This window comes from Pristiophorus japonicus, chromosome 1 (genome assembly GCF_044704955.1).
Source record: "Pristiophorus japonicus isolate sPriJap1 chromosome 1, sPriJap1.hap1, whole genome shotgun sequence".
NCBI classification, from domain to species: Eukaryota; Metazoa; Chordata; class Chondrichthyes; family Pristiophoridae; genus Pristiophorus; species Pristiophorus japonicus.
This window is the reverse complement of record NC_091977.1, coordinates 248,270,065-248,283,711: the sequence shown is the minus strand read 5'-3', so window position 1 is coordinate 248,283,711 and position 13,647 is coordinate 248,270,065.

Below are 13,647 nucleotides of genomic sequence, written 5' to 3'. Positions count from 1 at the left end.
ATTTCCCATAACTCGGGTGCCTCTTATCAACAAACATTGATGCGGAGATTCAACATCGCCTCCAGTGCGCAAGTGCAGCCTTCGGCTGTCTGAGGAAAAGAGTGTTTGAAGACCAGGCCCTCAAATCTACCACCAAGCTCATAGTCTACAGGGCTGTAGTAATACCCACCCTCCTGTATGGATCTGAGGCATGGACGATGTATAGAAGGCACTTCAAGTCACTGGAGATATATTACCAACTATGTCTCCGCAAGATCCTGCAAATCTCCTGGGAGGGCAGGCGCACCAATATCAGTGTCCTCAACCAGGCTAACATCCCCAATATTGAAGCACTGACCACACTTGATCAGCTTCGCTGGGCAGGCCACGTAGTTTGCATGCCAGATATGAGACTCGCTAAGCAAATGCTTTTTGCGGAGCTCCTTCATGGTAAACGAGCCAAAGGAGGACAGCGGAAACGTTATAAGGACACCCTCAAAGCCTCCCTGGTAAAGTGCGACATCACCGCTGACACCTGGGGGACCTGGCCGAAAACGGCCCGAGGTGGAGAAACTACATCCGGGAGGGCATCGAGCTCTTCGAGTCCCAACGCAAAGAGTATGAAGAGGCCAAGCGCAGGCAGCGGAAGGAGCGTGCGGCATACCAGCCCCACTGACCCCTTCCCTCGACGAATGTCTGTCCCACCTGTAACAGGGTCTGTGGCTCTCTTATTGGACTGTTCAGCCATCAAAGAATTCACTTTGGGAGTAGAAGCAAGTCTTCCTCGATTCCGAGGGACTGCCTGTGATCTGTACAGAGTACAAGTTTACGCATATAAGTTTCCAAATACCATGGCCCATGAATTGGTCACCCCTACATACGCCGAATACCCATGCACGGACCAAGGGAAAATATCTTTCTTATGTACCTTCTCAAAATATTTCATAATTGTGATATATTCACAGAGCACAGCACACACAGCTCCGAACATGGCAGGCAGCTCTGTCGGAAGCCTCCGGAATTGCCTGGTTCTGTTTATTATTAACTCTGCAGTTGCAGTACACAATATGTCCACATCCACAGTGTGGCGCTACAAACATTACAAGCTTACAGCCATTGCACTCCTCCCTCCTTAATGAAGAAGTTAGTATCATAAACATCATACATAACTTTCATGTTATACATAACACTGGATATAAACTTGTTTTTTTTCCATATTTACAAATTTAACTTTACCACTGGTTTTCTGTTTCGAAGAGGATACCTTTGCTCTCAAACAGAACCTTCCAAACATAGTGTCGAATCTAAACTCATTCGAGGATCAACCTGAGGAACGTTTTCCTCCACGAAATTTCCTTGATTTTCATTTGAACTCACTCTAACTTCAGGCTCTTTGTTTTCCTGACTTGGACTCAGACTTACATTCTGATTCTCTCCTGGATGTGTTTCCAGTACATTGGATTTAGGATTTACTCCTAGGGTATCAAAACTATCTGATGTGTCAGAAATAATTGAATCATTCCCACCTTCAACTCCTTCCATGTCTGTAGGTAAAATATGATCAATATGAACAAATCTAACCTGTCCATTATCAAACATCTTTACCAAATATGTGCGAGGACCACATACCTTCACCACTCTTCCTGGTAACCACTTTAACCATTTATGGTGATGGTTCTTCACTCTCACCTTCTGGTTTAATTTCACACTTCTCTCTTTTACTCTACCACTATCATGATTCTCTTTCTGTCTTAATTGTGTCTCTTCTGCGGACTGTGCCAAATTTGGCTTTAACAACGAGAATCTGGTTCATGGCTGTCATTTCAGAAACAACTCTGCTGGTGTTCTATCAGTAGTTGTATGAGGAGTATTTCGATATGTAATCAACACATTAGTCAATTTGTGATCCAATGACAACTGTCGTTTCCTTGGATTTGGATCTAACATTTGTTTTATGAGGGCACGTTTTACAATTTGTACAGTGCGCTCTGCTGCACCATTCGAAGCAGGATGGTATGGTGGAACCTTAGTGTGTTTCACACCTATTTTGCTCGTGAATTGTGCAAATTCTTCTGAACGAAATTGTGGTCCATTATCCGAAACAATTTCTTCAGGGAGGCCAAATGAAGAAAATAATTTTCGTAAAATGTCCAATGTTTTACTTGTTATTTTCCACATTGAAAACACCTCAACCCACTTTGAATGGCTATCAATCACAATGAACAATTATTGTGCTTCTAACTCAGCAAAATCAATATGTAGCCTTTGCCACACACTCGGAGGCCATTTCCATGACTATAATGGTACTGGTGGTGGTTGCTTGCTTACCGATTGACATGTCGTACACTGACTCACGATGTACTCTATATCTTTATCAAGACCTGGCCAGCATAAATAACTGCGTGCAAAACTCTTGGTCAAGCACCTTCCCAGGTGCTGGTCATGGAGGTCTCCTAATAATTTGGACCTGAATTTATTTGGTATAATCACTCTTGCACCCCACATGATACAATCTTTATTGATTGATAATTCATTCCTACGAATGAAGAATGGATGAATATCTTTGTCTGTTACCTGGTTTGGCCATCCATTTGCAACATAATCATATACCTTTGACATCACTGGGTCACGTTTGGTTGCTCTACCAATCTCTTCAGCTGTGACTGGCAGTTCATCAATGTATGAAAAATAAAAGACTTCTTCCCTATCAGGTGTAACTTGTGATGGGGAAGGCAATCTAGACATTGCATCAGCATTACGATAATCAGCTGATTGTTTATATTCAATATCATACGTATATGCTGACAAAATCAAAGCCCATCCCTACATTAGGGCTGCAGCTAATGTTGGAACTGGGGACTTTGGATAGAGGATTGCTGTTAGGGGCTGATGGTCTGTAATGATGGTAAACTTATGACCATACAAGTACTTGTGAAACTTCTTGATCCCAAAAATTAATGCCAAAGCTTCCCTTTCAATTTGCGCATAATTACTTCACTGGCACTGAGAGTGTGTGGAGCAAAATCAATTGGTCTCTCCTCCCCACTACTTAATACATGAGAGATTACTGCCCCAACTCCATATGGAGAGGCATCACATGCTAGCTTAATCTCCTTAGATATGCCATAGTGAACTAACATGATGCTATCTACCAATTTGCTTTTACACTCCTTGAATACTTTATCGCATTCTTTTGACCATTTCCAATGGACCTGTTTTTTCAAAAGTTCATTCCGTGGATGTGATACTGTAGCCAAATTTGGTAGGAACTTCCCACAATAGTTCAAAAGACCCAAGAATGAACGAAGGTCAGTGACATTTCTGGGAGTGGGTGCATTTCTGATTGCATCCAGTTTTTGCTTGGCCGGATGTAAACTATCTTTGTCTACTCTGTACCCTAAGTACTCCACTGAGTTTTTAAATAACTCACACTTACGAGCAGACACTCGTACTCTGTTCTTCTCTAGCCATTTGAGGACTTCATTCAATATGTTATTATGAATTTTCCTATTTGGTGCTGAAATTAGTATGTCATCCAAATAACATAATACCCCTTCAATACCTTGCAAAATCTGGTTCATCACCACTTGGAATATGGCAGGGGCAGAAGACACTCCAAATGGTAGCCTATTAAATTGATATAGGCCGAGATGAGTATTTATCATCAAACATGACTTGGACTTCTTATCTGGTTCAAGCTGTAAGTAGGCATTCGTAAGATCCAGTTTTGAGAAGATCTGTCCACCTGTCAGTGTTGTGAACAAATCTTCTATATTCAGCAATGTATTGGGGACATTAACCTCTAGAACCTGGTTTACGGTTACTTTATAATCACCGCACAATCTTACCTTACCATCGGACTTAGGTACAACAACAATAGGTGCAGCCCAATTACATTGATCTATCTTGCAAATAATGTTCTCAGTCTCTAGTCTTTTGAGTTCTTGCTCAACTTTCTCCTTGAGTGCATATGGTATGGAACGTGGCTTGTAGTAAACCGATCTAGCGTCCTTCTGTACCCTGACACTCGCCTTGAAGCCCTGGATCGGACTGCCCATTTCGCAGAACACCTTTGGATACTTCTTGATAACCTCATCTGTTGATGAAAATCTCGCTTCCACACAGAAAATCTTACTCCAATCCAGCTTCAGTGAGCTCAACCAATTTCTTCCTAGTAAGGCAGGCTTGTCTCCTTTCACTACTATTAGAGGCAAGTTCTGAAATTGATCTTTATATTTCACCGATACGGTGATACGACCTACCACAGTAATTTTCTCTCCCGAGTAGCCTTGCAGCTTTATCTTGGATTTCTCCTGTTGGAAATCACGCAATTTGTCGATGTACAGCGACTCTGCTACTACACTTACGGATGCACCCGTGTCAACTTCCATTGGTATCTTGAATCCCGCAACATCTATGTGGATTTTGATGCTTTCTGAATCGCTGTCCGTTAACTTCATGCTCCTGATGACGTGTAACTCTAACATCTCCTCGTCCTGTTGTTGTTCTTCCATGCTATGTAGTCTCTTGGGATTTCTACTCATAGTTTTGAACGCTAGACTCATAGCTTTAAAAACTGGTTTATCCTTCAGACAGCATGCCTTCACAAGATATCCAGTCTTTCTGCAGAAGAAACACTCTTCCTTCACATATGGACAACTTTGAGCAATGTGTTGTCCGAGGCACCTATAGCATGACTCCGACGCTCTGTTAGAATTTCCAGTTTCTGAGATTTTGGGTCCCCATCGTCTTTTACTTTGAACCTGCAGGTGATTTACCTCGGTTGACTGACAACCGTAATTATTATTTAATTCTCGGGAGTATTGTTTGGCCATGCCCATCAACCTTGCTCTCTGACAAGCAATATCAAAAGTCACGTCATCCGTCGTCAATAACTTCCTTCTGATCACATCATTTTTTACCCCACAAACAAAACAATCCCGTAATGCTCGGTTTTGAAAGTTTCCAAAATTACAGTGCATCGATAGCTTTTTTAATGCTATGATGTAATCAGCCATACTTTCATCCGCCTTTTGATTCCGAATCCCGAAACGATGGCTTTCAGCAATTTCTAACGGTTTGGGGTTTTCGTGCTGCTCCAGCTTCATTAAAATCTCTTTAAGCGTTGTGTCCTTTGGCTCGTCAGGCACAAGCAGATTTATAAGAGAGTGTCATACAATGCCGGACCTGCCTCCGATAAGAAGATCGCTCTCTTACATTCCAACACAGCCTAGTTCTGGACTGTATTGTCTGGAACTTCGACTATGTTATTTGCAACGAAATACATTTCTAGCCGATCCACATACGCTTTAAAACATTCCCGGTCATGTCTATATTCACCCAAATGTCCCAATACACCTGTCATTTTAATCTCTAGCTGTTCACACTGTGTGCTGTATTTTAACTTGGATTTTGTAGCTTTTTCCAAAGACAGAAACTTCCAAAGTCACTCTGGCAGCTGGCTGAATCCTTCACCAACAAAATTTAGCTTTAAATCATCCGAAAAATCCCATCTCATTGCCAAATGTGATATATTCACAGAGCACAGCACACACAGCTCCTAACATGGCAGGCAGCTCTGTTGGAAGCCTCCGGAACAGCCTGGTTCTGTTTATTATTAACTCTGCAGTTGCAGTACACAATACGCCCACATCCACAGTGTGGAGCTACAAACATTTCAAGCTTACAGACATTACAATAATCCTGAACACTTCTATTAGATTTCTCCTTAACCGTCTCTGCTCTTGGTATCCAAACCTCTCACCATAATTACATCCTCCTATCCTTAGTATCATCCTAGTCAATCTCAGTTGCACCTTTCCCATGACTCTGAAATCCTTTCAATAATAGGGTGTGTAAAACTCCATACAGTTTTCTAATTGTGACCGTAGCAATGTCTTCTACTAGTTATCATCACTTGCTTGCTTTTGTGTTTAATGCCATTATATATACAACCCAGAATACTATTTGACCTAATTGTTGCTTACTCCACCTGGTGACCCCTGCGATTTGTAAAGATCTGTGCATCAGCAGTCGTAAATCTCACGGTTCCATCAGCTCATTGTGAATAACGAAAACGAAAATAAATTAAATACAAAATCTAGAAAACTGAGCACAGGATATGAAGTACACTTGCTTCTAAAATACTTCTAAACCCCTTGCAAATCTCTTTCAACTGTATTGTACTGATTAAATATGACACCAGATTTAGGTCAATAGATTAAACAACAATGTTTTCAAGAACAACTTATAAAGATGAACAGGCTTTAGTCTTTGTGAAGGATGCATCTTGGAAATGGGTAACAGTAGCCACTGAATCATTCATATGACAACAGCAATTGTGGGTTACGTCAGCACATCTTGGAGTAGAAATTGGCCCATTTGTGCCCATTTTACAGGTGTAAAGAATGCACTCCAAGGTACAAGTACCGAAGAGATTCATGAGGATGTTGTCAGGACTGGAAAATTTTAGCTCTGAGGAAAGATTGGATAGGCCGGGGTTGTTTTCTTTGGAACAGAGGAAGCTGAGGGTAGACCTTATTATGTATAAAATTATGAGGTGGCCTAGATAGGGTGAATAGGAAGGACCTATTTCCTTTAGCAGAGAGGTCAATAATCAGGGGGCATAGATTTAAAGTAATTGGTAGAAGGATTAGAGGGGCGTTTAGGAAAGCTTTTTATCACCCAGAGAGTGATGGGAGTCTGGAACTCACTGCCTGAAAGGGTGGTAGAGGCAGAAATCCTCATTGCATTTAAAAAGTATTTGGATATGCACGTGAAGTGCCGTAACCTACATGGCTACCGACCAAGAGCTGGAATATGGGATTAGGTGGATAGCTCTTTTACAACCGGCACGGACACGATGAGATGAATGGCCTCCTTCTGTGCAGTAAATTTAAATGATTCTGTGCATTTGAGGGCCAATGTCCTGCATTGGGTCGGGCCTTTTGTCAGGCGTATGGGGCGACCACCTAAAACAGGCGTTGGGCACCTTGAATATGCAATTGAAAGGCCTCTTACTCAAAGACCCTTACAAGAAATTGGGCTGCCTCAGGGCCTGCTCCGCACAGATTTTGGGGACATGGATGCAACCCAGCCAGCGGTCATCACCGAAAAGGTCAATCAAATTTCTGTTTACGTTTCTGTGGAGTCAGTGCTGCTGCTGGCTCCACAGTACTTCCGATGACTGCTGCCGGCCATGATCGTTCCCACTAGCACTGTTCTCCTCCAGAGACTCACCTGAGAGCCCAGAAGTGATGCTTCAGTCGGGCGAGCTGCCTGCGGAGGTGCGACGGCAGATCACCCTGAATATTAAGATGATACCCAAGGCCCAATTGTGTTCCTCGAGGCCTCCGTGTTTGGCTGCAGGAATCGTTCCTATAACTAACCAGTTCCAATAATTTCCGTAAACATGCTCCTTTTTAATGAGGCAATTATTTTCCTCGCTTTATAAACAGGCATGAAATGACATGGCTGATAACATGATGGTACCACTGTGTGGCTGGTCATGTCTGCATTAAATTGCTTTATTATAGTTTAGTGAAAGAAAATATATTGAAACTGGAGTCCACTAGTTCATCTTCTCGTAGTCTGAATTTACCAGAAACTAAGCCCATCTCAAAGCTCCAACACCAATTGTGAAGCTGGCTGTTTAAAATGAGAGCATGGTAGCCTGCATTGCACAATTCCTTTTCCAGGACCATCATTAATTCGAACCTTGCAACTGACAAACCAGAAGGTTGAGATGGACAATATCAAATTGTTAGCTCTCTCCCATTATCCTACAACGGCAGCCCCAGAACACAACTAGGACTGTCGGTCACCTCGAGCATTTCTATCTCATCCGCCATTTAAAAAACACATTTTGAGTGTCTATTGGGTTAGTAATGCCTGACGAATTACAACTAAGCACTCAGCTTCTGCACTGTTTAATTGCATAAATGTCTTTATTGGTTATTACAAACTCCAGTAATTTGTTCAAGGTTAATAGAGATAGATTGTTATCAGTAATGATTCCGTTGGGAATAAGGCCTGTCACTGCTCTAAAGTGCGTGCATACATCTGTGGACAGTGACTTACTCTCTGGGCTCACCCATGAAATAGAAAATGGTACTGGCAAGGTATCAGAGGGCAGATGGAGCCAAAGGAATAATTTATCCAATTTTCTTTGAAGCAAGAATGGCCCAGGTGGCGTTAACTGGGCGCAAACGACTTTTCACCCGGGTGTGGCGTCTCCAATGACTCCCGCTAAATTCAGCGGGAATTTAGCAGCGGCAGTAACGTCATCACTGTGTGCAGCGTCCCGTTAGTGTCCTGGACCCTAAATTGGCAATCGCCGGGTGATGACACCAACAGCTTCAGAGGAAAGGTACCGGATGGCCAGTGAATTTAAAGGGGAGGTGTGTTGCTTTAAAAAAAAAAATTCCTCCGATTTTGTTATGGGCCCCGTTGGCGCTTTGATCGTGGGGTCCGTGCCGCGATCATTCACCCCGGCACTCTGCTTGAGTGCCGGGCTGTTGGCATGGCATCCCGCTCCTCGGTGGTCCAGGTAGGACACCTTCATTAATGCGCCTACCGCAAAGTCTCACGAGTGGTGCGGAGCCAGTACCCAATGTTTGCCCGAATGGGTTAAAGGAGGAGGAAATTGCTTATATATAATACAATAAAAAGGGCAGATCATTGGGCAAAAAGTGCTGTGAAACTGTTGAGAAATTGTTTGATAAAAACATGAAAATCGTCACATCTGCATTTTGGCCATGATATAAAAGATAGACATTTACCAGTTTCTGCTAATCAAAGAAATGGAAAGTTGCCAAATGAAAGACTCTTCCCTCCTTCCCTATACAAGCCCATGGTGAGAAAAACATCACTTGTACAAAAGGCTCTTACTAAGAATGTAATGGATGGGAAAATCAATCAGAGAATGTCTCATTTAATCAAACATTCCCAACAGCAGGTGACCTTGACTGATTTACATTGTATTGAAATAGAATGTGGATCAAATACGAACAGATGCATTTACTTTTATACAGCTCCTTTCACAACCTCAGGACTTCCCAAAACGCTTTGCAGCTAATAAAGTACTTTTGAAGTGTAGTAACCATTGTAATGCAGGAAATCCGGCAGATTTTCTCACAACAAGGTCCCACAAACAGCAATGAGATAAGTGACCAGATAATGAGGTTGAATTTCCACGGGAGATTTCATGATCGTTGGCTGTAACTTCAGTGGAAGGTCCCCTTGAGAAATGGGTTTGCACCGGGGCCTCCATCACAGTTACAATAGACGATTGGGAGAACCCCCACAGTAATAACTGCCGCATCTGTTTTTGCTGGTGTTGGATGAGGGAGGAATGTTGGCCGCGACACTGGGAGAACTCCCTTGCTCTTTTAGCCCCATCTGAGAAGTAGCATCGCTTCTGACAGCACAGCACAGCACTCTCTCAATACCGCATTAAATTTTCAACCCAGGTGACCAACCTAGATTACATGTTCAAGTCTCTGGAGTGAGGGTTCAACCTATCACATTCTGATTCAGAGGCGAGAGTGCTATCACTGAGCCTTACACTCAGAATACAAACATTTGACCATTATTATTCTTGGTTGAAGCTTAGAAATCCGTATTCAATTTTAAGGTGTGACTGAGCTGTGGTCCTGCAAGCTGAGGCATCCTCCTTTTGAAGGGAGCGGGAGGAACGCCAGAGTTAGAAAAACGGAGAATTCAGGGTGGCTGGAGAAGGTTACAGAAGATGAGAATGTTAAATCTGAGGCATTGAAGGATAGGGAGCTAATGGATGTCAGCGAAAACATGGGTGATGTACGAGTGGGACTTGGTACGGTATTGGAGCCAGGCAGCAGAGTTTTGAGTGAGGTGAAGTTTATGGAGCGTGAGGATGGGAGCCAGCCAGGATAGCATTGGAATAGTTGAGTTTGAAGGTGACAAAGGCTGCATGAGGTTTTCTGCAGAAGATAGTCTGAGGCATGTGTGGAGGCGGGCGATACTACAGAGGGTGGAAGTAGACAGTCTATGTGATGGAGAGGATATGAGGTCAGAAGCTCAGTTCAGGGTCAAACAAGATGCCAAGATTGTGAACAGTCTGGTTCCATGGTGAGAGAACAAAGTTTGTGGGAGGGTGGGAGGTGAGTCATGAATAGAATGGCATCGGTATTCCCATTATTTAATTGGAGTCAGCATGAGAGTAGAGGGCAGTGGACAGGCCAAAGGAGTTTGTGAAGAGGTAGAGCTGGGTGTCATCAGCATTCACGTGGAATCTTATCCCATGTCTGCAGATGAAAAGGAGCAGCATGCAGACGGGAAAGAGGAGGGGCAAAGATAGATCCTTGATAGACAAGCTCCCGCTATGAGCACAGGAAGAGAAACCATTGCTAAAGTTATTCTGGCTGTGATTGGCTAGGTAAGAGTGTAACCAAGGGAGGACATTGTCATAGAGCTGGACCTTGGAGGAGGATGATGTGGATGACCTCGTCAAAAGCTGCAGAGAGAGCTTGAGGGAATATGCACCATGGTCAGATTCATAGAGAATGTCCCGCCACCCCCAATCTACCTGTGATCTCCAACTGCCCCCACCGCAATCTCCAACTCCCCTCACCCCGGCAATTTCCAACTACCCCCCCACCCCGGAAATCTCCAACTGCTCTCCCCGCAATCTCCACTCCCCCCGCCCCCGCAATCTCCAACTCCCCCCACCCCCGCAATCTCCAACTCCCCCCACCCCTGCAATTTCCAACTCCCCCCCTGCAATCTCCAACTCCCCCCACCCCCGCAATTTCCAACTCCCCCCCACCCCCGCAATCTTCAACTCCGCCCCCCACAATTTCCAGCCCCCCCGCAATCTCCAACTCCCCCCTGCCCCCGCAATCTCCAACTCCCCCCCCCCACCCGCAATCTCCAACTCCCCCCCTCCGCAATCTCCAACTCCCCCCTGCTCCCGCAATCTCCAACTCCCCCCCCACCCCCCGCTATCTCCAACTCCCCCCCACCCCGGCAATCTCCAACTCCACCCCCGCAATCTCCAACTCACCCCCCGCAATCTCCAACTCACCCCCCGCAATCTCCAACCCTCCCCCTGCAATCTCCTACTCCCTCCCCACCACAATCTCCAGCTCCCCCCTGCAATCTCCAACTCCCCGCCCCCGCAATTTCCAACTCCCTCCCGCAATCTCCAACCCTCCCCCTGCAATCTCCTACTCCCCCCCGACAATCTCCAACCCTCCCCCTGCAATCTCCAACTCCCCGCACCCCCCACAATCTCCAACTCCCCCCCGCCATCTCCAACTCCCCCCCCCCCAGAATCTCCAACTCCCCCACCCCTCGCAATCTTTAACTCCCCCCCCCGCTATCTCCAACTCCCCCCCCCGCAATCTTCAACTCCCCCCCCCGCAATCTCCAACTCCCTCCCCCACAATATCCTACTCCCCCCGCAATCTCCAACTCCCCCCCCACAATCTCCAACTCCCCCCCCACAATCTCCAACTCCCCCCCCACAATCTCCAACTCCCCCCCCACAATCTCCAACCCCCCCCCCGCAATCTCCAACTCCCCCCCCGCAATCTCCAACTCCCCCCCCGCAATCTCCAACTTGCCCCCCGCAATCTCCAACTCGCCCCCCGCAATCTTCAAGTACCCCCGCCGCAATCTCCTACTCCCCCCCCCACTCAATCTCCTACTCCCCGCCCCCCACCCCCCCGACTTATTTAAAAGACGTCCTGCAGTTAATTTCAGCAGGATGTCTGGGGAGTTCTCCCCTCCCATTTCTGCACTCTTGACTGTCTGGAGTAAATATCGGGGCCTATAAATCAGTGTGGTGTTTTGGGAGCACAGAGAGCTTTAAGCCCAGACTGAATTACAACAAGGTGTTCGGGTCAAATTCATTCTAACCACCAAGGTAAAAGTACAAGATAGGAAGGGCATTAACTCCTGGAACCGCAGAGCTCTTTACTACAGGACTTTAAACTGAAGGCACTGTTATTGTAATGATAAATAATACTTGCAATTATATAATTCCTTATCATGTTATCCAGATGCCAATGAATTACTGTTGGAGTGCAGTGACTGTCATTAAGTATGCAAATGATTGATCTCACTGTTGAATAACTGCAGACAATTTAATGTAGCAGTCGCAGATGAGCAAGGTTATTCTTTGCAACTAGGTCCAGCCATCTAGAAAAACGTAATCCCCACATTAGAGCATTCAACTCTTCCTAAAACAATTACAGGGATTTTGCTTCCTCTAGCCTTACTGGATGTCCATTCATGTGTTAATCATTCTTTGCATGAAGAACTTTCTGATATTGTTGCCTTTTCCCAGTTTGAACCCGTGCCTTTTTGCCTTTCGATCATGTTTTACATTGAACTCATGTTCTACATTTACCTATACAATATTCTGACCTCTACGAGATCTCCCTTCAGTTGCCTCCTTTCAAGACTGAGGAGCCCAAGGTTGGACCAGGTTTTTCTGTTAATTCATTCTATGAGCTGGATTTTCGGTTGTCTATGGCCTCAGTTAGCGGCCATAGAGGGTGTTAATGCGAGCGTTAGAGCTTAGTGACCGGGTGTGCAGCTTTTAGTGTCCCGACGGAAATTTATTAGAGGCTCACCGCTAGTGCCTGGCTGCTGACAATCAGTGCGATCCTGATGTCAGTCCTGGTGCAATGGCCACTCTCGCGCCCCGGTCGGTAAATTCGGTGCGGCCGCCTCAGATAGCGACCGCCAATAACAACGTCTGGAAAAACAGTCAGTAAAGGCTTGCAGAGTCGTTAACTGGTGGCTACTTAAAGGGATGAGGAAGCGCTTCCCTCGGAGGTCACAGTCAGTGCAATGTTTACACAGAGCACGGTGTGTGAGCCTCCGAGTTTGCAGCCGCCGACAGACATAACAGTACAGGTTGAAAACAACAGTTTTTGAAAACTTTAATGGACACATTACTAAGCCGTGCCTTCATGACTTGACTTTTCCTGGGTCTGATTTGGAGTTCCGCACAGGCGCAATGGGTCTGCAAAATGTACCGACCAAACTTTTGTTATCGCCGCCCCAGCTCTGGTGTGCAACGGCTGATTTATCTCCCCAGTCGGCTCTTTGACCGATTCTGACGAATTTCTGGGTGGGAGGCGCAAACTTTTTCAAGGCACTAAAAATACCGCTCCGCCTGGATTAACGATGCAACAGATGCGCGACCAAATTTCTCCCCATTTGACTCTAGCAATTAGCCTTGTAGCTCTTCTTCACATTGCTGCAATGTCACTTGTAAATCTGTGACCAGAAGTGGACAGAATATCACAGCCAAGGGTACTGCTCCAGTCAGTACTATCCTCAATGTGTACGCTACCCATTTGGCAATTCTATTTGCTTTATTGATTGCCGTTCCACAGTGATTGGATACGTTAATGGCCAAGTTTCATTCAACTTCACCCTTAGCTAGTTTGACACCATTCATAAAGTGCCTATGTTGCCCATTGTTGTCTCAATGTGCAGTTGCTTACAATTATCCAGACTGAATGTCATTTGTCAAACAGACACAGAAGATGTCATCATGTGACAGATGTGAAGAGTGACTCCACACGAGATTACTTTACTCCAGAACCTGGAGCCACCCTTTAGTTTGCTGTGGTGGCTCAAATACAACTGGCACAGCGGACTGCCGCAGAATGA